This window comes from Marmota marmota, unplaced genomic scaffold (genome assembly GCF_001458135.2).
Source record: "Marmota marmota marmota unplaced genomic scaffold, marMar, whole genome shotgun sequence".
NCBI lineage: Eukaryota > Metazoa > Chordata > Mammalia > Rodentia > Sciuridae > Marmota > Marmota marmota.
The window spans coordinates 28,114,002-28,137,230 of NW_025999949.1; positions in this window are offsets into that span (position 1 = coordinate 28,114,002).

The following is a 23,229-nucleotide window of genomic DNA, read 5'->3' on the forward strand; positions in this document are numbered from 1 at the left end:
CAGAGTTGGTGACATGCATCCATCAAGAGGGTACTACTGACGGGACACAAAGAGACATTCTCTGTTAGCAGAAACTCTAGGCACTATTGTAAAGGTAAAAAGCCACTCTCCTGGCCCTACCCCATGCTGGCACCTCAAATAAAATGCCATCTCTTTTTCAGTCTCTGTATTGCTAGACTTTCTCCCTCCTTTTACTAATAGAAGAACATTTAATGGATCCATCAGCTCACAGTCTTGTCATTCTTGGAACTCACCATGTACTCCAGAGCACCAGCAATTTCTGCAATCTTCCCCCTACATGGACCACTCCCTCTGTTCCCCTCCCACTTCCACAGGCAAAACCATAACCTAGATTGAGCATTTCCAAGTCGGTTTTCTTTCTAGTTTGATGACTCTCACTCTGCATTGTAATTAAATATTAATCCCTGCTCACATTCATTTCCAACTAGTCCTAGAAGTCAGGGTCCTCATTTATTCATCGAGGCACTCACAGTGCTTGGAAGGATGCCTGCCATACAGTAATTTATGAGTAAACAAACTTAATTTTGAACAAGGCAAAGAGCAAAGTTCCTTTTGGATGATATGTGGCAGTTTTTCCTCTTGACTCCCAGTTCTACACCCCTATCTGTGCAGTCATCACCCTGAACAAGAGCTGAGACAGAGAGGCTCATTTCCCTTGGGTGACCTGGACAGCTCTGGCTTGAACCCAGCTTCAGAACTGTAGACTTCTACCTTTTCTTCCAGGCAGTGACACTAACTGATTGGCAGGAGACATAAAGCAATGAAAATTTACAAGCATGTGGTTTATTAGCAATGCTAACCTGAACTGGAATTAGTGCAAGACATAGATGAGAATGTTTCCAGAAGCTCTCAAACACACTTGGCATTTGTTTGTTTTTGTGAAACAAACAAATAACAACAAAAACCATTCCCTTCTATTGTATCCTGATTTCATTTGATTTAGGTTTCTGCCCAAATTAGACATATGTAAGCATTTTCTTGAATTGCCAGGTTTTATTATGGTTCTCCATAGAAACAGGACCAAGAGGAGATCATAGAAAGAGATTCATTTTGAGAGATTGGCTTGTGTGATTTTGAAGGCTGGGAAGTCCCATGGTTTGCCATCTGCAGACTGGAGGCCCAGGAAAGCCAGTGGTGTCATTTCAATACAAGTGCAAAGACCTGAAAACCTGTGAATCTGCTTGTGTAAATTCCAGCCTGAGTCTAAAGACCTAAGAATCAGGAGCAGCAACATCTCAGGATGAGGAGATGGATGTTCAAGTAGAAAGAGCAAATTCACCCTTTCTTTGCCTCTGTTCTATGTGGGGCCTCAACTCCTTGAATAATGCCTACCCACACTGATGAGGGCAATCTTTGTACTGGGGCTGCAGATTCAAATGCTAATCTCTTGTGACACACTCATAAATCATGTTTTACCAGCTATCAGGGCTTCTCTTAACCCAGTCAAGTTGACGCATAAAGGATCGTATTGCAAGAATGAGAACTGACCATCCTAGAATTGTGGGTTCAATGGGTATCTGCAAAGCCCTTTGTTCCTGGTTGATTTTCTTCTAAAATTTTCTAAAACTGTAATTTTTCTAGAATTAAAATTCTGCACACATCCCATATATTGCTTTGCATTCTATCCTATAAACACTCATTGATGTCAAACTAGCTCATCTAATTTACTTCTCTCCATGAATTCTTTTCTTTTTCTGTGTGTGAGGAAAATTAGTTGTCAACATTTTTCTGAAATATTATTTGAATTTAGTCATACTAATAAATTTGTCAACTTTACTTCTCATCTTACTCCCCAAAGATCAAAAATGCAATTGCTTTTAGGATTCTCATTTGTTTATGCAAAAAAGAGAAAAATACAAACAAGTAGGTGTGTGTGTGTGTGTGTGTGTGTGTGCGCGCGCGCGCGCGCATAGGTTCCACAAATAATTGCCACAAATTTGTCAGTTGTCTTTTTTTTAAATCAAGATAGTCTATCCTGAATTTTTTAATTTCAGTCCTAAACTGTCCATTTTATGTAATATAATTATAGTTTTTGTAGATGTATTTTTTAAATTATCTTTACATGGAAAAAGCAAAAGGTGACACTTGTAGGCTAGACACTTTGTTTAACTTGTATTGATTTATAAATACCAGATTGGAAAGTTCTGCTAATAATATTGCTATTTCTTTCCAAGAACTGTAGAGCCGTTAAATGGAGCTGAGGGGATATTAAAGACCTCATAGTGTTATCATGCCATGGACAGCGAGGGGGAAGCCGAGGCCCGGGGACATGGAGCTCTCTACTTGGAGGTAAACTAATAAAAATTCAAATTCATTCAGTCACTGTCCTCACCACCGCACATCACCTCTTCATATTTTAAAGTGACAAAAGGTGACCTTGGAACTGAGCGCATCCTGAAGTCATTCTGCCTTGTTTACTTGTGTTTAGAATGCATTTTCTAGCAATCTCAGAGGGTTTATCTTCAATATTTTTAAGGTGAGAAAAATCACAAGCGCCTGGCAAAAAAGCACCTTTTCCCTTGGAGCTGAATGTATAATTGAGGATTTCACACTTCAGCATTATTCAATCTTAATCTTCATTGAACTTAGTCAAATATCATTTTGATCAGAATCATTTCCTATATTATCATCCAACTTCCCAGTCATAATTGGATTCCCTGGACACGGCAGGAGTTCTAATTGCAAATGCAGAGCAATTTTACAATCAGCCACTCCTGTTGTCCATGTTGAAAGCCTTAGAGGAGTTTTTAAAAGAGGAGGTCTGGGTGGATTTCAAAAGCTAACATAATGCCATTACTATTTCCTACCATGATTTCCAGAAGGCCTGAGCCACTCATGAGATTTTCAATCACTCCCTGTCTAAAGGTTGCAAGAATAACATATCAGAAACAAATTTAATAGAACTGCTACCAGGCCTAAAAACATGGATTGGATTTTCAAAGAAAAAATGAGGTGACATACATCTATAAATTGTGATATTGCACGGTACTCTTCTGCTCTAGGTTTGCCTGGACTTAGGTGTTTGCTTCATGGCATGGTCAATTGAGAGGTTTTCTATGGTGTTTTAATATTTAAATTGGCTCAACCATGCAGTCTGATATAGATGAAAATCAACAGGACTGGCAGTCACACTCCTGCCTTTCTGAATAAGTCACTTGGCTTTTTCTGCAGCTCTGTGCCTTCATGCACTGAAAATGAAGATTTAAAATCTTGGCTAGGGTTCTGACTTGACCAAATGATGTTAGATATGGGGACATGCTTTATAAATGAAAAGCCCACCTTAATGCTAAGTGGTAGAACTATAGTAAGAAGAGAAAAGGTGTCCCGAGAACACCCGATTCCAGGTGCCATGCTGAGTGATTCACTTATTCTAACTCTTTTTATCCCTCACACAACCCAATAGACTAAGAGCTATTATTGCTCAAATATACAATCAAGGAAGCTGAGACCAGAGAAGCAAAGTAGATTGGCCTGAATCATACAGCAGGTAAGTGGCCATCTAAACCAAGAGCCTATCATTTCAGCTGCTGTGTTAAATGATTCAAAATGCTGTTGTCAGTGATCAAAAGAAAGGAAGGATGCCTAAATAGGAAGAATGTGTTTGCTGTTTTGTTTTGAATTGTGTCCCTCTCAAAATTCACATGTTGAAATTTTAGCCACCAGTACCTCAGAAAGTGATCTTTCATCAAAATAGGGTCATTGCAGTTATATTTTGTTACAGTGAGCTCATGCTGGAGTACCACAGGATCCAAATCAATATGTCTAATGTCCTTATAAAAATGAGAAATTTGGAAACAGACATGTGCGTACAGAGAATGCCATGTGAAGTTTGGCGTTATGCTGCCACTAGCCAAGGAGCTTCCCCTAGCTAGAGACAGACCCAGGACAGAGCCTCATCCAACGTTGAAGGTAGCATGATTCTGCAGACACTTGCCCTCCAGCTTGTAACCTTCAGAGCTGTCAAATAATGAACTGCTATTGACTAGGGAGTTCATGTTGTGGTACTTAGTTATGGCCTCCTTAGAAAACCAATGTGTAGGTACATAAGGTTTATGACAATCAACTCTTTGTGGTTTATTTATTCATTGTTTACAAATCAATAGAGCGAGGGCATTATGGTTTAGATTTGTATTGTCCCTCAAAAACTCAAAGGTAAGAAAATGCAAGAAAGTTTAGAGGCAAAATGATTGGGTTATGAGACCCTTAACACAATCAGTTAATTAATCCCCTAATGGGATTAACTGAGTAGTGACTGAAGGCAGGTAGGGTGTGGCTGGAAGAGGTGGGTCATTGGGGGTGTGTCTTTGGGGTATATAGTTTGTATCTGGTGAATGGAGCCTCTCTCTTCTTCCTGATCATCATGTGAGCCACTTCTTTCCACCGATCTCTTCTGCCTTGATGTTCTGCCTTACCTGGAGCCCCAAGGAATGTAACCGGATGTCTATGGATTGAGACTTCTAAAACCAAAACAGTGAGCCCTCCAATAAACTTTCCTTCTCTAAAATTGTTCTTGTCAGGTCTTTTAGTGAAAAAGCTGACAAAATAGAGGTTCCCTTGTAGGGTATGTCTAGTCCTGATTGCAGATCAGGCCAAAGTGAGTGGAGAGGGAGCCATTAACTTCCAGTGATAATGTCACTGTGACCTCTAGGCTTATTCATGAAAGAACTACTTAGTGTAATATATCAAAGCAGCAATGAGGATATTCAGTGCCAGCCCAGGGAAAGCTAAGAGGGACAAGACTTCTGTTTCGTTCTTAAGCACCGTATAACAAACACATCCTTTTCTTAATTTTCATGATACAAATGCTTGGTTTCCCTCCTAGTCCCAAGTCCAACTCTTCCCAGAGATCTCTACAACTACCTTATACCAGCTCATCTCTGTAATGATAGAGTTTCTAAGCATGGGCTCTAAATTCCCAGTTCATATATCCTTACTGGGACATCATTCTCTTCCATGGCTTAATTGCCCCTCTTCGATGCTACTTTTGTATAGCACAGAGGTTAAAGGTCCTCATGGTACCACTGCCTAGCTTTGGAGTCTGGAGGGTAAGTTTCTTAATTATTCTGTGCCTCAGTTTCCTCACTTGGAAATAAAGATAAAAATAGTGCATCATTTACAAAACTGTTGGGAGGATTTAATGAAGTATTACATTTATAATCCACAATAATTAAAGAAAAACAGTCACAAACTAATAGAGTTTAAAATCTGAAAGTGAACATGATAAAATAATATGCATGTAAATATGAGTTAAAAAATAGGGGAAAATAGCAAGAGAAGGATAGTGTCTAGTGTGGAAGTACTAGCAGGGTGCTCACAGGGTCTTGAAGGAGGACCCAGCAGGAAAACCCACAGCACTGAGGCACAGACACCACCCAGTGGGGCTAGAGGAGGGTCAGATGGGGGCTCTAACAATGGGTTCTCGTACCCAAATGGCTTTCAAATGCAATAAAATTGATGGCTTAGCACCTACTATACACCTAGTGATTTTGGCCTGGTTGTCTAAACGGCGGCAAAGCTGGGCACAGCTTCCTGACAAGCTGCTTGCTATTCTTCTAGAACAAGTTCATAGAACATGAGTCTTCTGCTCATTAACCCAGACTTGTGTTAGGGGTGGGAGAGAGAGGAGAGAAGGAGACAATTTTCCAGATTGCTCCCTTGGTTTCCTGCTGGTCAACTTTCACTTCAGAGTAGTTAATGCCCTTCCACTCGTCCCTTCAGCAGCTCCTGGAAAAGCCCAGATAATCACCTAGACGGGGACTGGTCCAAGCTGATCCAGGTCCTGCCATGGAGCTGGAGACCCTGGGCTTCCGTCCCAGGTGGAGAGCCAGCAGCCTGTAAGAGCCTGATGCTTTGGTCGCTGTTTAGAAAACACAGATTGTGAGAGCTGAGAGCATTTGAAGGGCCAGTAGCCAAAGTGGCACGAACCAGAACAAGTGTCTTAGGGCCCTGGAGACAGGAGAGACCAGGGCATCCACGTCTGCACATAAATAAAAACCATCTGACTGTGTCTACTTGTAGGTGTTGTGGAGCCTTTGAAGGAGGTTATGGACAGCCAAGTCCACCAGTTAATTTCTAAAGTCTTCATTCAATATTTAAGAGACCGGAGTGGAGGTCTGCAGTTGTAAGCAGTGGAACAGGATCCTAATAGGGTCGGGTGATTTCAAACCTGGCAGCCCTTTCATTATTTGATATCATCAAAATCCCATATGCAAGAGTATATGGGGATCCCAGACATTTTACTCACAAATGTTCTCTTACTAAGAGAAAAAAAAAAAGTAATTTAGCTTTAAGGGAGCAAAGTAACCCAGTGTGTCAGGCAGGATTTTAAAATGCTTCCTAAGATTCCTGACCTCTTCTTCATGTGCATGCACCTTTTCTCAGTGTTACAAGTAAACACTGACATGGGTGTTATTCTGATGGAGTTCTGAAGATTAGTTAAGGTCTCCAATCAATTGACCTTAATTAAAATAGGAAGATTATCTGTACAGGCCTGACCCAATCACAGGAGGCTTTTAAGTCTGGATCTAGAGGGCAGAAACAAAGTCAGATTCAAAGCCTGAGAGAGATCTGCATGCCATTGCTGGCTGGAAGGAGGAGAGTGAGGGATTCCAGTCGCTGATGGGACTGTCAAGACTGTCCGTAATTCCTGCCCGGCTTATGGACAGGAAGTACATGGGGACTCCAGTCTATCAAGACAAAGGAACCAAATTCTTCCTGTAAAAGAAAGAAACTTATAAAGCAGATTTCCACCCAAAGCCTTCAGATACTTTTATTCCAGTCTTGTGAAGCCCTCAGAAGAGAACCCATGGTGGGCTTCTGAGCTGTAGGACTGGGAATTAATAATTGGGAATTCTTTTAAGTCACTGTGTTTGTTGATATTTGTTTTGCAGCAACAGAAAACTCATGGAACCAGGCAAATTCTTTCTTCTTTTCCCTGTCCTCCTCCTTTTTTACTTTCTTCCTTGTCCCTAAAATATTTTTGTACAGTTGCTCAGTTTGTGACATTGTGCAAAGAGGAAAATAATGAGTCAAGCATGACTTTTATCCTCAAGTATCTCTCAGTATGGAAGGCAAGACATAGATAGAAATAATAATCCAAGATGATACAGTGTGCTAAGGATAGTACAGATAAAATGATATGAGGCTAAGGAGAAGAGATCTGGCATTGATCTGAGCATGAAAAAAACGCAAACATCTGAATGTGTGAATTTGAGGGACCCCTTTCCAAGGAGACAGGCAAGGAAGCCATGGCAGAAAGAAGGGAGATTCTACAGAGATACAAGAGTCTTGGGTTAGATTAAACTGCAGTATAGAATAGGCCAAAGTCAGAATCTTATTGTAGACCCCTCTACACTTTAAATGTAAGAACCAAAAATATCTTACATGAGATAAAATCTAACATATTTCCAAGTGGCCATGTTTTCTATTGATGAATTGTCAAAGCCCCCGAGAGTTGGAGAGGCCCCTCTTGATAAAGAAGTAGGATTTGGGGGTCCTAGAATGCTACAAGTCAGGGCTTAGAGTCCATTCACACAGGTCTCAATGCATGGGAAACAATGTGGCCCCTTGGTAGCAGTAGGAGTGGTAGTGATGGTGAATAGTCAGGACTTATTTCAGTCTGCATTTTGGTCTGGAAATCTTCACAGCACATCCAGGAGATATGTATGACCAGTTATTAGGTGAAGAAGTTGGAAGGGGACATTCAGAGAACTGAACCACAAACTGCTCACTGTGTATCTATAAATTTAGCCATAGCACTCATAGCCTCCCCAGCAGTCAGAGACTTTAACAAAATTCCCAAGCTGGTTGGTGGGAATGTAGGGTTGAAAAATCAGGCCCCTGAGGTGCACCTGCCACCCAGAAAGCACTGTGTGAGGTACAGAGAGGCCCTATCCCATCTCTCCAGGAGGTTACCAGGCAACTCTTTTCCACTATCAGGTGCTGGGAGACGTGTACTGATCAGAGGAAGACCTTGTATAGCATCTAGCCTGGGGATTAGGGGGTGGTTCTGAATTCATACTTATGTTATTTCAGATTCTAGCACTCCATTTATCTACCATATGATTTTAGGTAAATTACTGACTCTTCGCGATTTTCAATTACCTTCCTTGTAAAAGGAATATGAAGACATCAATCCCTCATGGTGATTGTGAAGGTTAGAGATAATGTACCAAGTATTTGTTCAAAAATGTTAGATCTTGTTACTTTGATTACTTCTTGGTTCAAGAGAGCAGTTCTGTCGCTCTACATTCTTATCAGCAGTGACTCACCATTAATCTTCCCTAGAGAAGGAATTCTCAGAATCTAGCACTTTCTGAAAATAAGCCATTTCCAGCAAGTCCTGAGTGAGGGCAGGGAAGCCTCCTCTGGAAGTAAATACTGTTTCTATTAGAGGGGAGCCCTTGCTTGTACTTCTGGGGCTCACAGGGAGGAGAGGAGACTCAGCTCCCTCTCCGAAAGAAAATAATATGAGACGCCACTGTATTCTGCTCAGGGATCTTGACACAGCCCAGCCCTGGAGAACAGGGGTGAGGAACTGACGGGAGGTTTGGGAGTCAGGTTCCACCCCCACAGGATCTCCCGTTTCCTTGGCAGGTCTCAAGTGTGCTGCTACCAGATGGGGTTTGTCCCCCTGCCACCTGGCAGGAAAACCAGCCTAAGGCAATCTGGAAACAATGAGTAGGTATAAAAGTAGAGTCTCCAGCTTGCTTCATACTGTCACCTCCACATACTGTGACCTCAGGCAACTTATTAGATCTTACCGTGATTCAGTTTCTCAATCTCTAAAATAGAAATGATAATAGTAATTATTTCATAGAGCTGTTAGGAAGATAAAATAAATTTATTTATAAAATGCTAAGAAGAATGTTTCACACAAAATATACTCTATTTTAGGAATTTTAATGTAAATTTGATATGTAAAACACTTCGGCATTATCTTCTCAATCATTTCATCTTGTGTAGGGGAGAACAGTGTGATTATTAATCACCATAATAACTAATATTTATTGGGTTCTTATAACATGCCAGGGACTGTTCCAAAGCATTTATATTTATTAAATCTTTTAACCCTCTTAAGTATGCACTATTATTGTCTCAATTTAAAAAGATGAGAAAGGATAGGTGGATGCTGTACAACTTTGCCATGAGTATTGGAGCAGAGTCAGTAAACTTTTTCTATAAAGTGAGAGTAAGTACTATAAACTTTCTTAGCTGTGCAAATCTCTATCATAATCACTGAACTCTGAATTTAGCAAAAAAGCAGCCTTGATGAGCGTGTAAATGAATGAATGGGACTGAGTTCTAACAAAGCTTTCTTTACACAACAGGGTGTCAGGATAGATCTGGACAGTGGGCCCTGGTTTGCTTATAGAGGAAGTGGATGGTAAAGTCAGCATCAAAACTCAGGTTGACCTGTTCTAGAACCTGCACTTAATCCTTGTTCTGCATATGAGGAAATTCTTCCGTCAGTTAAATGATATTGAAATGAATAAATTTGCTCTTCATACAGTGACAATGCTGGATCTCAAAGATACCATATTAAATGAAAAAAGATAAGTAGCAGAATATCTTCAGAATTATATGACTAAAGTAAATTTTAACAAACCTTCAAAAGGCATTAAACAGAGTTCATAGTTTCACAATTATTTATGCAGAGACCTTCAAATTTCCCCATAAGTTTGCAGGATTTTGCAACTTTTGAGAAGATTGATTTGAAGGAATACTGATGAAACCAGGAAATTCAAACAGTGGAATCTGCGAGGATGCCCGGCCCTCTGTCTATTTATTGTCTAGTGAGTAAACAAGCATTCCTTAATGCCTCCTTTATGTTGAAATGCTAATAATAGCTTGTGAGTTTCAGCAACCAGGACACCACAGGCCCTGCCCTCAGGGAGAGTACATATGACCATGTGACTGAGATGCTCAAAACCATTAGGGCACCTGTGCCTTTAGTAGGTGTCCTAAACTGACTTTGAACTGCAAAGAAAACTTCCTTGAGGAAGTGATTTATGTTTTCAAATTCTTTCTCCAAAGATTTATCAAGCCTGCAAACTACAACTCATTCTTCATGACCTGTTCTATTGAAGGGTAGCCAAGTCAGCCATTCTTCATTTCCTGTTTTGAGTTCCAGTTCCCTTTGATACCCCTCTCTCTTGTTCACCTGATTTTGCCAAAACCTCTATTGAAACATCTTTTGAAAGTTCAAGCTTTTGATTTTTTTGATCATCTCGTATGTTTGTTTTCTTCAGTTTCTGTTCATAGTTTGATTATTCCCTTTCTTATTCTTTTAAGCCTTATTTTGTTGCTGTGGTTCTTCATTTTAACTTCTTTGTAAATTCTTTATTGCTTCCAATCTTTTTAATTTTCCAGCGCATGCATTCAGATTACACATTGCCCTCCATACCTTAGTTAATCCCATAAATTCTGATATTTAGTTCTGTCTTTTATTTCTAATTACTAGTAAATACTTGAGTTTTCTGCTATAGGTTTTGCTGTATTGCTGTTGCTGTTTCTTCATGGATTTCATGATGAGAAATTTTTTGAGTTTATTTTAATTGTATCTATCTCCAAATGCAGCTATCTGTTGCCTTCAAGCAATATGTAATATCATTAGGCTTAGAGAATGCTACCTGAAAGATATTGTTCCTTGAGGTATTTGTTGAGACTTTGGGGACATCTTTTAAAATTTTACTTTTTATGAACCACTCATCTAGTTCAAAAGCAGTGGCTGAACCCAAAATCCTACAGCCGATTTTGTCTGCACCATGCCTACTTCATTATTTTGGAATGTCACGTTCTGAACTTAAACAGGGCCGTCTCGCCTGGCCTTGCTTCATTTGCCTGTTTCTTCAAGTTTCAAGACGTGTTTCTTCACTTCACCTGAAGATTGCGGGTTGACACTTTCCAAAACCTGCTAATTGGTTTATTATGAGAATCAGCCTTTGGGCTTCTCATTTGCATATATTTCTGTGCATTTTTGCTTGTGTTCAAGTCTTCATTTGCAAACTTAGATGTCATCTTACTTATAGGCTTTCTCCACTTTCCTCATCATATGCTTAACTGGAACAGACAACAAAGAGAAAAACATAACATCTTTATTTAAAAAGGAGCAGTCAGAAAATGGTCACTTGGATGTTTTTAGAGGGTCTCAATTAATGCAGCCATGGTGTGGTAATCCAGAGGCTCCAGGTGGGCTTTGAGCATCTGAAGATGTTCAGGTATACTTCTGCTGTCTACCGAAGAAGGGAAAATACTAGTCAGTTTACAGTGCAGCTGGAGAAGAGGGATATCTTAGAGATTTTGGTGAAATAGGACCAACTGACAAAGAGAGGAATGGGCTGAGTGAGTCAGATGTTCAGCAGAAGAAAATGAAGTTCAATGGCAGAAACATGTCCATGCTGGTCTACTTTTAGGCTAACACTTATTTAGACAATAGGAAGAAGCAGTGAACTGAAGCTGAGGAAGATTCTGTTTTTGTAAATCGGTCTTTCTGGAAGAGGGAAACGCAAAATGAACACAGACAGATTTGACAAGTGGTCACAAGTGTCAAGATAAAGAACAGAGGATAAAAAGTAGAGATTTGCTGACAGTCCATTATTTTAAGTAGGGTGGTTAGGAAAGTCCTTATTATAAAGGTGGCTGATGTCTGAATAGAGTTCACCTCAACATGCTGAAGATTCCAGAAAAACAAATGCAAATTCACAAAAGCTCTCGGCACTGACGGGGGTTTGCTCCTTCCTGTTGGCATCAGTTGGGGTGAGGCCACGTGTGTGCCAGGCAGCCAGAGGGCAGAGGAGCTGGAGTCTGGCCACGTGGCTGCCCCCTTCCCTAACATACCCGGTGAGCTATGCTCTGACCATCCTCTTTGCTCTTTGTTTGCACTGAGGAAGTCCACTTGTACACACTATGTTTTTGCAAAATTTTTAACTGCTTCAAAAGCAGCACTCAGCGGGGTGTGGTGGTGCACACTGTTAACTGCAAGTTCACCTTGGCAGTTTAGCAAGACTCTGTCCACCTCCCCCCACCAAAAAAAAAAAAAAAAAAAAAAAACACCAGGAAAAAAAGAAAGAAAAAATTTAATAACTGGGGATGTGGCTCAATGCTAAAGCACTTTTGGGTTCAAGCAACACCCATCTGCTTCTCAATACCACTTTCTAGAGTCACTTCTTATTGTTTATGTTAAGGATCAAATTATCTTTTATACTTTCTTTTATCCTGAACCTTTCTTACTCCCTTCTTTGTTCAAGGCATTTGAGAATATTATACAGAAGCAACTTCATGCAATAATATATGGTATAAAGGAATTGGGGATCATTTATAATGCTAAAGAGACTAAGGACCCAGGAAAACAATGGACTTCATTCCAATTAGGAGGCCAGGGCAACTCCATACTTGTTTCTGTGCTTCTGAGAACACCTGGCACAGTGCCTGGTACCTAATTGATGCTCAACAAAATCTTGGAGCTGAATTTAACAATGAGTCTGTGAGGTGAGAGGAGTTTATTTATTGACCAGCCAGAATTCAAGGTAAAAAAGTAGACCAAAACAACTGTTATTGAACAATAATCAGGTTTCAAAGAATTCTCAGTTAGATGTTGTGTTAATCAGTTTTCCATTACTATAACAAAGTACCTGAGATAATCAACTTATAAAGAACAGATTCATTTTGGCTCAGTCTCAGAGGCTTTAGCCCATGGTTGGTTGGCTCTGTTGATTTGGGGGCCTGTGGTGAGGTAGAGCATCATAATTGGAGTGTGCAACAAAGGGAGATGCTCACCTCTTGATGGCTGGGGATAAAAAAAAAGAGGGTGCAGGGTCCCAATATCCCCTTCAAAGGCATTACCTTATTGACCTAACTTCCTTCCACCTCTTAAATATTCTACCATCTCCCAATCATGCCATGAGCTGGGGACCAAGATTTCCATACATGGGCCTTTGGGAACCAGTCAAAATCCAAACTATAGCAGATCTCCATTACACTTAGTGGACCCACATCTCCACCAGTGCTGCAAATCCTAAGCCATGTGTCTGTGCTCAGACCTAGCCACCTGTCAATAGTTCAGATTGGGATGTGAAATTCTCTGCTCTGGCAGGGTTAGTCACAGATGCCGTGTCCCACAGAGTGGCCTGAAACCATCTTTTAAGACCATTACTGTTGTAGTTGGCTTTTTTATTGCTGTGCCCAAAAGACCTGACAGCAATGGCCAAGGGGAAGAAAGGTTTATTTTGGCTCATGGTTTCAAAGTTTCAGTCCATAGATGGCCAGCTCCATTGCTCTGGCCCAAGGTGAAGGAGAACACCCTGGTAGGAAGGCATGGTGGAGGTCGGCAGGGCATGGCAACCAGGAAGCAGAGAAGGAGCCCCGATCACCAGACAAAACGTAAACCTTGAAAGAGGAACCGCAGGTGACCTGCTTCCTCCAGCTCCACCCTACCTGCCTACAGTTACGGCCCAGTTAATCTGTCCGTGGATATCCACTGTTGGGCTATGGCTCTCATAAGTGGATCATTTCATCTCTAGCGTTTTGCATTGTCTCACACATGAACTTTTGGGGGACACCACATAGTCATCCCTTAATAACGACTGGTTTACCCATATGTAGGAAGAGTGTCAAGGTCTGGGAAGTTGTTAGCTCAGCTCTGTTGGGGCCCAACTCCTCTTCCTGATCTTACTCAGGAAAAGGGCAAAATGCCTCATACTGCTCAGGCTTCCAGTATTCTCTGGAGCCATGGTTGCCCAGTGTGTTGGTGGAGCTGCTGATCTGGGCCTCCTGTGTCTTTGTACCCTCTCTCTGTCCCGTTTACCCAAGCCTCACACATCTGCCAGGACCCACAGGAATATCAGGGGGCCTAGGACATATCCTAAATGGTCATGAATCTGAAAGACAAAAAGCCTCACTTTTCCTTTTAACTGTTTCCTTTTTGGGGGGGCAGGTACTGGGACTGAATTCAGGGGTACTCGGCCACTGAGCCACATCCCCAGCCCTATTTTGTATTGTATTTAGAGACAGGGTCTGTTAGGATGGCCTTAGGTCTGAGCCTAAGCAACTCCATTTTAAAAACTCCAGTTTAACCTGCGGTCTCACCAGGCACACCCACAGAGTTCTCCAATATGGCCTCAAACACGTTACTTTCCCTCTCCCTGACAAAGAGTGAGAAGCCCCTGGCAGGCTGTCCTCGCCTGATAAGAGGGAAAGGTGAGAAGATCAGGGTGGAGACCACCAGACCAGATGTTTCTGACCCCAGGTAAATGATGTCACTGAGAAATCCAGTGGTAGCTGGTAAGGTTTGAAAGGGGGGTCAAAAAAACCCCAAATTTAGTATAAATGATAGAGCAAATGAACAGGGATTCAGCCAGCTGAAACAAGGATGCACTCAAGCTGGAGAGCCTGATGAGGACCTGCCATCCCATCACTTGTCATCGTTCCTGAGCCTCTGCATGATCCTCACTGCTCTCAAACTCTACTGCCTCGTCTGGACCATGGTGAGAGCTGGAACTTCTCCCTACGACCCTCTACTCAACCGATCGTCCACTCCATGCCAAGAAAAGCCTGCCTTGGTTCCTGCAGTCTGAATAAGTGTGCATCTGCTGGACACAAAGCCTAAGGCTTAAGACTTTTGAACTTAGCATGCAGAGGAAATGTCTGCCATTAGCCTATCATGATTAAGTGTGCTTTGCAGGGCTTAGAATTGTTTTCTGTGAATTCATTAATCTAGAATTGTTTGCTGTGAATTGATTATGTCTATTGCAGTGCCTAGCATTAAGGATTGTCATTTTCTTGATTAAGAACCTATAGAGTGAAAACGTATTGAGTAATTTGAGTGAATAAAGCATTGAAAGGAGCAAAGACACGTGGACATACTTTATTTCTCCCCTCGACTGCATCTGTCACAATTTTGCCCCTCGTGACAGGGTCTCACTGAGTTGCTTAGTGCCCCACTTTTGCTGAGGCTGGCTTTGAACTCTCGATCCTCCTGCCTCAGCCTTCTGAGTTCCTGGGATTACAGGCATGTGCCACTGCACATGGCTTAATTGTTTCTTTATGAAAGAGTGACATTGAAAACTACTTCTTAAAGTTGTTGGAAGAATTTCACCCAAGCGTGCATGCCTCTGTGTTCCTCTGTCCCTGTGAGTTTGACTACTCTGGCCTCCTGTGGAGGCAGAATCTTGCAGCACCTGTGCTTCTGTAGTAGGATATTATACTTGGCATAGTATACTCCAGTCAGGGCATCTTGTTCATGGCAGGATTGTCGTCGTCTTTTCAGACTGAATAATAGCCACTGTATGTATGCACCTCTCTTTTTAAAAGTTCAATTCATCTGTTGAAAAGGGTAATTGAGAGACTCATAGGTGGGCATAAAATTTTAGTCAGACAAGATAAAGTTCTAGAAACCAGCTGTACAACCTTGTATCTGACACAACAATACTGTATTTTATACTTAAAAGTCTTTTAAGAAGATAACATAAAAATCTAAGTGTTATGTCCGCAATAAAGTAATAAAGAAGAGTATTAGTGTTGGTATGATTTTAAGGCCCAATTCAAGTTTTTCATCTGTATTTTTAAAATCCTCCCATCATTAGAGTCACAGGATAAACTGTCTCTAAGTTCTTAAAACACCATTTGTGCCATTTTTTGAGTAATACAGAGTAAACCATTAAAAAACATTAATTCAATATTCAGCTAATTATTAGAAATCCACTATGTTGCAGGGAATAAACTAAAGGGTTGAAAATAAAAAAAAAATAGGTATCAGTAGAAATCTTGTTAAATTGAGAAAAGACAAGTACCTAAAACTATAGTAAAAATTAAAATTAATAATGAAATGTTGGGAACATATTAAAATTAATAATGTAATTTTGGGTGTTCACATTTACCATTGGCCTAAAGATGCCAGTTAGCATGGTAAGATCAAAAATAAAAAATGTAGTAAATAAAAAATAATCAATATTAGATTATTTAAGTTGATTTTATATAGAAAACTGAAGAAAATATATGAATTCAGTGTGAGAATCCAAAGAGTGTTCATTAAATTTCCTGGACACAAAATCAATATATAAAATACAAACAATAATTGGAAACTGCAGTTTTTATGGAGAGGGGGTAAAGAGAAGGAATTTCACACATGAGTTAACAATATGCAAAGCCTTAATGAAGAGAATTATAAACTTTAAGAATGTTAAAGGATGAGTGAGTGGCCTCCCAAATCACATGTTGCTCACTGGGCCTTCTTTCTCCTGCCACAGACTCCTCTGCTGGCCCCACATGTCCACCAGTGTGGCAGTGAACACCAGGTCAACTTGATATGCATAATTGCCTAGAGCTGAGAATCTGGTTGCAGGGTGGCATTTGCAAGACATTGGTGATGTTTGCAGTGGGAACAGGGGGTGGCCTAATGCCCTGTGGTAGGGCTGGGGCAAGGCACTGGTGGGCTATGGAAGATTGGGCATTTGGTATTTGCCTGTTGCTGCCTTCAAGAACTGGCTTCTGGGCATTCATCATGTCCAGGCAAAGCTGTCATTAAAACCACTGTGGACCCTCATTATGTGAGCTCTAATGTCCTTCCTTGGAAAATCAGAGTGAATTAGTCACAGGTGGTACTGCTGGACACACATGCTGGTTGGAAGTGATTTCTCAACACTTCTCAGGAGCCTCCATGAAGAATTTTTGAAAGCAGTCTTACCCCCAAGTAGATAAACAAAGATAAATTTATATGTGTTTACTCATTTACTAACTTTTTAAATTATTCATTCTTGCATTCTTAGATAAAATCCTTCTGGAAGTTTCTCTGAAAAGGAAGCACAAAAATCAAGCATAAGAAAAGAGTTTTGTATTTCTTGCAGCACTAGAGATTTCTTGGAAAGAGCACTTGTTTTCTTGTTACTCTTTCTGATTCACTCAAGAAAAATATATTAAAGGCTAGGGAGTGAGAAAAACTTTATTACTGAATTAATTTTTGATTCACTTTACCTAAAAATCCTAAATATTCATATATTCTGCAAACTCTCAACAATAAACAGCTTGTAGAACACATAATTGATGTGGCTTTCCAGACTTAAGATTACTGTTCTGCCCTGTCCCTCATGAATTATTATCTTAATCCATTACCTCACTAAAGAGCTGGTAAAGGCCTCTAGTTTCACTAGACTATCTTATCTTATCCATTCATAGCTTATTAATTGCTTCCACTTTCCATAATAAGATCTTAAAATTAGTGCTCTTATATGACTTTGGCTATATGCAATTACCCAGCCTTTAATTATGTGACAGTGTGGAATTGTAAAAAGATCCCCACCATAATCCCATTCTAAGAGTTAGGATCATCATAAATAGTCTCTTAATTCATCATTCATTCAACAAATGTATATTGAGCACATATCACCATCATCATCATTTGTGTTACAATTATGTGCAAGAATTTTGGGATGAACTGAAACACTAATAGAGAACTTAAGAAACGCAGCCTATCACCATATAGTTCACAATCTGAAGGAGTTTCAAAAAATGGTTATGAGTTTGAAACATAGAGAAGAAATGTTATGTAAAGAAACACAGAAGGTTTGAGCAAGGGTCCAATGGTAAAAAGTAGAAACGCAAGCCTTGGAGAATGGGCAGGGGAAATGTGCAGGATTATAGGAGAGGAGGCTGTGTGGGGTGCAATGGAAGATAGATCCTCAGAGGAAATTTGCAGATCCACCCTAAAGACCCTGGAGTGCCCTGTTTGGGAGTTTTGCCATTAATTTTGGAGCAAGAGAAGACTTGAAGATTACTAAGCAGATATGCAAAAATATTCCTTGTGAAGACTCATCTGCTTTCTTATAAGAAAGCAAAATTCTAGAGAAAATAGGGTGGTGTCCCTTGTTTTTTTGTTTTTTTTTTTTCATTTCTCAATTACCCAATCCCACTTTAACATAGCACATTAGAAAAAGATGGTAGGAAGGAAAGGGTTTTCTGGAATGTAGATGACATGACCTGATTATCATGGGCTAGTAAGTAGCCACAATAGGCAATTAGTTAGACTTTTAGATTTCTATTAGGAATAATGAATTCTGGGTTGCCATCCTAAAATAAATTTGTCATTCTACACACATAATAAACTGTCTAAAATTTAAACATAAGGAACTTAAGATAGAAATTTCTTATCAGAAATATGCATTGTTATTTTCTCCCAACCAGTAGCTTGAGGTACATTTTCTTGATAGTATTGTTCAAAAGCAAAGTTTTTATTGTTATATTAAAACACTTTGCTGGGATATAACTGACAACAATAAAGCTCACACAAATGTTGTCATAATCTCTTTATTCTAATAAGTCTTAAAGCAGTTAGCGTATGTTCCCCACATTTAATATTTGTATATTTGTTATGACTATTTTACTTCATTTACTTATTTATATGATTTTTAGAGGCAGTTCATAAATTTTTATCAAAAATATCTCTGGATATTTTATTAGGGTTGCATAAAATTTATAGATAATGTGTTGCTAGCAAAACTACTCTATTAAAGAATAAAGGAAATTATCTAAACAGCAAGAAAGTAATAAAAGAAAAAAGTTTGAAACTTCAGTACTAAAAATAGAGTATGAATAAATATCAATGAGCATCTCTTGTTTGCCAGGCACTGGTCTAAGTGCTACCTGTTGACGGATTCCCTGTTTTCTCATGGGGTTACATTCTAGTAAGAAGAAACAAAAGTGAAGTCAGTAAGAAAACTAATACAATGTGATGTCATTATATGCAGCATTGAGAAAAAATAAAGTAGAAATGATGTATGGAGCTCTAGTAAACAGAAGAACTAACAACTAAAAAAAAAAAAAAAAATCAGAAAGACTTTGCTGAAAACAACCACCTGAGGAGGGGATATTTGGGAAGCATGTACTAAGCAGGAGGAAGAGAAGCTACAAATTTCCCAAGATGGGACAAGCCTTTCATATCTGAGGATGCTTGAGTGCTTCAAGAGCCCAGAGTGGCTAGTCAGAGAGAAAGGGAGGACACAACGGGCAGATGGAGACAACGCAGGGGCCCAGGTCGACAAGTCCACATGGACCATTGTGAGCAGGCTTCCTCTGCATTAGTGGAATAGGGAGGCATTGGAAGAAGTCTTTGAGCAAAAGAATGGCACCTGGACACATTTGAGTATTTTATCCAGCAAGAGTTCTGGGTCTGCGTCAGCTCGTCCACCACACTTAGATATGAAGTCCCTGCCTTATGCTTTAACAGGATCTCTCTGGCTGCTGTGCAGAAAACAGATTGTTTGGGCAAGGTGTCCATGAATCAGCAATCCACTTCAACAATGCAGGGGATATTTTGGTATCTTACACTAGGGCGGTAACAATAGAGAATGAAGTGTTGAGTTCTGGAAATCCAGAATGTTTAAGGTGTTTTGAAGGTAGAGAAAATGGTTATTTCATGTTATTCTATTTGCTGAGATGTGCACTACAATTGTATATAGTATTTTAATATCACAAGCATCATTTTATTTTGTACATATTTGCTTACGTGTTTATCTGGCTAACTCTGTGTTCCTCGATGACAGAGAAGATGCAGTTCTGTCTTTATAGCCCACTGTACTCTGGTAGTGATTGAGAGCTGTTTCACTAAACTTTTACCCATCGATTCTTTTCCAGCCCTTAAGGGCTAAAGTGCACAAGCCAGATTTCTCTTCCCCATTCGAGTCCTCCACGTAATTGAAACCACATCCTCCCTGCCATTCTGCACACCTATAAAACACTAGAGGTGAATGGAGGGGATTATCTAGTAGGTTTAAGGCCTTCAGAAGAATTGGATTGAGTTTAAAAGGCTATTTTCCAACCACACCAAGGATACTACAATACATTCCTGTCTGGTTCACAGTGAAGTTTTCAGAAGGCTGGGTTAAGTGGGAATAAAATAAAGAAAAGCTAAAAAAAAAAAAGAAGCTGGCCTTCATTAGCAACATGACTCTTCTTTCCATTAAAGAAGTCTTTTCTTTTGTGATTAAGCAAGAAGCTTCCATAACCCTCAGGGAAACATCTCTGCCCAGGAGCAGCCCCACGTTTGTGGGTTCTGAATCCTGCCCTCAAAAATGTGCAAGAGCCAGAGAAAGCCTAATACCAGAATCACCATGACATGGACATAGGCAGACAGGCCTTGTAACTCCCCTAGGCTCCTCTAACTGCTTCAGGTAAGATTGCAAGGTAAAGAACTCTCCTGACTTAATGATGAAAACTTCTGGTCTTTAGATCTCAGTGTAGTTTCTGAAATACTTTCACATGAATTGACTCATGATACATAAAACAGATTCACAAGAAAATTTTTTTTAATCTTCACTGAATTCACTGAAGAAACAGACTATAGTTTAAAAATGTATTAATTGCACAGATTCATGGGTTTCACTGCCACATTCCCATACATGCTTATATTATGGATCATATCCACCCTCCCTTCTACCCTACCTTCTACTCTTCCTCATTCCTATTCCTCTTGCAGGTCATCTTTCTTAGACTTTTCCAGTGCTGAGCATTGAACTCAGGGCTTCACACATGCCAAGCAAGTGCTCAACCACTGAGCTACATCCCCAGCCCTACCTAGGTCAACTTCAGGATTATTTTTTAGTTTCCACAGATGAGAGAAAGCACATGATACCAGTCTTTCTGTGACTGATGTGTTTCCTCCATACGATGTCCTCCAATTTCATTCATTTTCCTGCAAATGACAGGGTTTCACTCTCCTTTATGTCTGAACCATACTCCATTGTGTAAATATACCATAATCTCTTCATCCACTCATTTGTTGATGGGAAGTTAGGCTGATTCCATATTTTAGCTATTGTGAATGGTGCCACAGTAAGAAGGGGCATGCAGGTGTCTTCTGCATGGTGACCGCATTTCATTTGAACATATATGCAGAGGAGTGGGATAGCTGGATCCTATGGTAGTTCTGATTTTAGGTTTCTGAGGAACCTTCATACAGTTTCCCATAGTGGCTCTCCTATGTCGCATACAGCAATGGTGAATGATGATTCCTTTTTCTCCACATTTTTGCCACATTTGTCACTTTTTGTTTTTCTAATAAAATCCAGACATGCAGGGCTATGATGGCTAAACATGTTGAATGTGTTTTTCCCCCCCCCACACACAATTATTGGTCTTTTGCTCTTCTTCTTTTGAGAAGTGTCTGTTCAGGTCATTTCCCCATTCTTATTAGATTACTTATTACTTTGTTGTTGATATTTTTTTGTATTTTTTACTTCTCTGCCAGATGAATAGCTGGTAAAGGTTTTCCTCCCATTCTGTAGGTCATCTTTTCTCTTTAGAAAGAAAGACTTTAAAATGAACTACAGAGTTATTTTTGAGTCTTTAAGTTGTTTGGAGCACATAGAAAAAAGGACAGTTTAAACTGTGCATCCAGACTTTGGTAGAGCAAGAAAGACTTTGGTGCAGAAAAACCAGGGTAAGGACTATAAGTCAAAATAAAATAGCATTTAAAATAAAATGGAGAAAACGGGGGCATGATTATTCTACATTAAAGGCCTGTTTTGCCTGTCTAGGGATGACCTAATAGATTCTAGCTGAGACTTTCTTAGAGTGAAGAGAGGTGTAGTATCCTTAGAGAAGAAGAGCTAAGCACAGTTAACTGCAAGGTGAGGCAAGATGTATTTCATTTAGGCCTTGTGCTCATGGAATGAGAAATGGTAATGAGCCCATCAGTAATCCTACTCAGTTCTTAACCACTTACTGCAAATTTTGCTAAATGATTTGTCAGTATCATCTCATTTAGTTCCAATCTGAATCCTGACTGGTAGGAATTGTGAACATCCCCATCTTTCAAATTAGCAGTCTGGAATGCAGAGAGCTGTGCTGATTGTTCAAGGTCACACAACTAAATAATGGTAGAGACAGGACTTAATCATTTGGTTTCAGTCTCAGAAATGTGACATTGCCACACTTGGTCAATCTGACTTTACTGAGGACCAAGGCAAAAGGAAGCTTCTCCTGAATCTCTGCTGTGGCCCTGGTTGGGAGATGAGATACAGTCAGCTCAGGTCTCCCATAAAAATAGTCTAATTATCGCACTGTCAAGTAGCAGCTTAGTTTCCTCAAGGATGGGTTATATAGTCTTTTCACCAGAGACCTGATAGATACCAAATGTATTGGGCTAAGCTAGTCTGTGATAACAAAGCAACATCCAAATTTCAATACGTTACATCAACAAGATCATCATGTGTTACTTAGGAATTCATTGCAGATCTGGGAACATCTCTAAGATAAGTGTTTTCATGTGACAACTCAGAAATCTAAGTCCACAACAACCCCAGCAATTCAGTAGCAAGGTCACCTGAAATCTTAGGCATCATCCATCACCAGTGGCAGGTGATGTGTCCACTGAAGAACTCGCATCAGCAATCAGATGCTTTGGCCCCAAATACAACATTATCACTTATGATCATACCCATCTTGTCACATGGCTGGCTAAACTACAAGTGTTAGGAGCAGGGCGATTTTCCCACGGGTAAGAAAGAGGACAAGAACCAAATATGAGCCAGGAAGCAGGTTCATCAAGCACTCCTTCTGCATCCAGTGAGACTGAAGAGGCACATGTACAAGTTTCATAAATTTAGTTTATTGCCTAGAGAACTGAGTTTATTGCTTAGAGGTTGGCAGCAAGGAACAACAGAAACCTAAAATTTATTGTGAGCCAGTCCCTCAAGACTCCAGAAAGCTGACTGGGAAAGATAGAGTCTTCTCCTTTCACACTCCTCTTGTATGGCAGTGGAAGGAGCCCAGAAAACAACCTGTCCTGGGTCTTATACCTTGAGGCAACAAGACATACTGGGCTAAATCACCCAGGACTTCCTGTTCCAGGGCACTGATGAGTTGGAACAGAGCATAGGCTATTTTGGCCCCTGTACTACCATGCATAAGAGAATACTAGAAACTTCTGCCATGCCAAGTCTCAGAGAATTCCAAATAAACTTAAGCTTTCCATTAAATGGATACCTATCAATTTGTAAAATCATTGTTTTCAAGAGCTGCAGCATCATTTTACATTTATTGAGTACTTTAGGTCTTTAAGTCCTTTCATGTGCATATTCTCCTTAAGCTTTCCCACCCTAAGAGGAAGATAATATGCATTACAGATAGATAACCCTTTTCACCAATCTAGGAGAACCTTCCAGGCAGGAACTGTCCTTGTTTTTCTTTTACATCCTGGTAACACAACTTCTAGCTCTT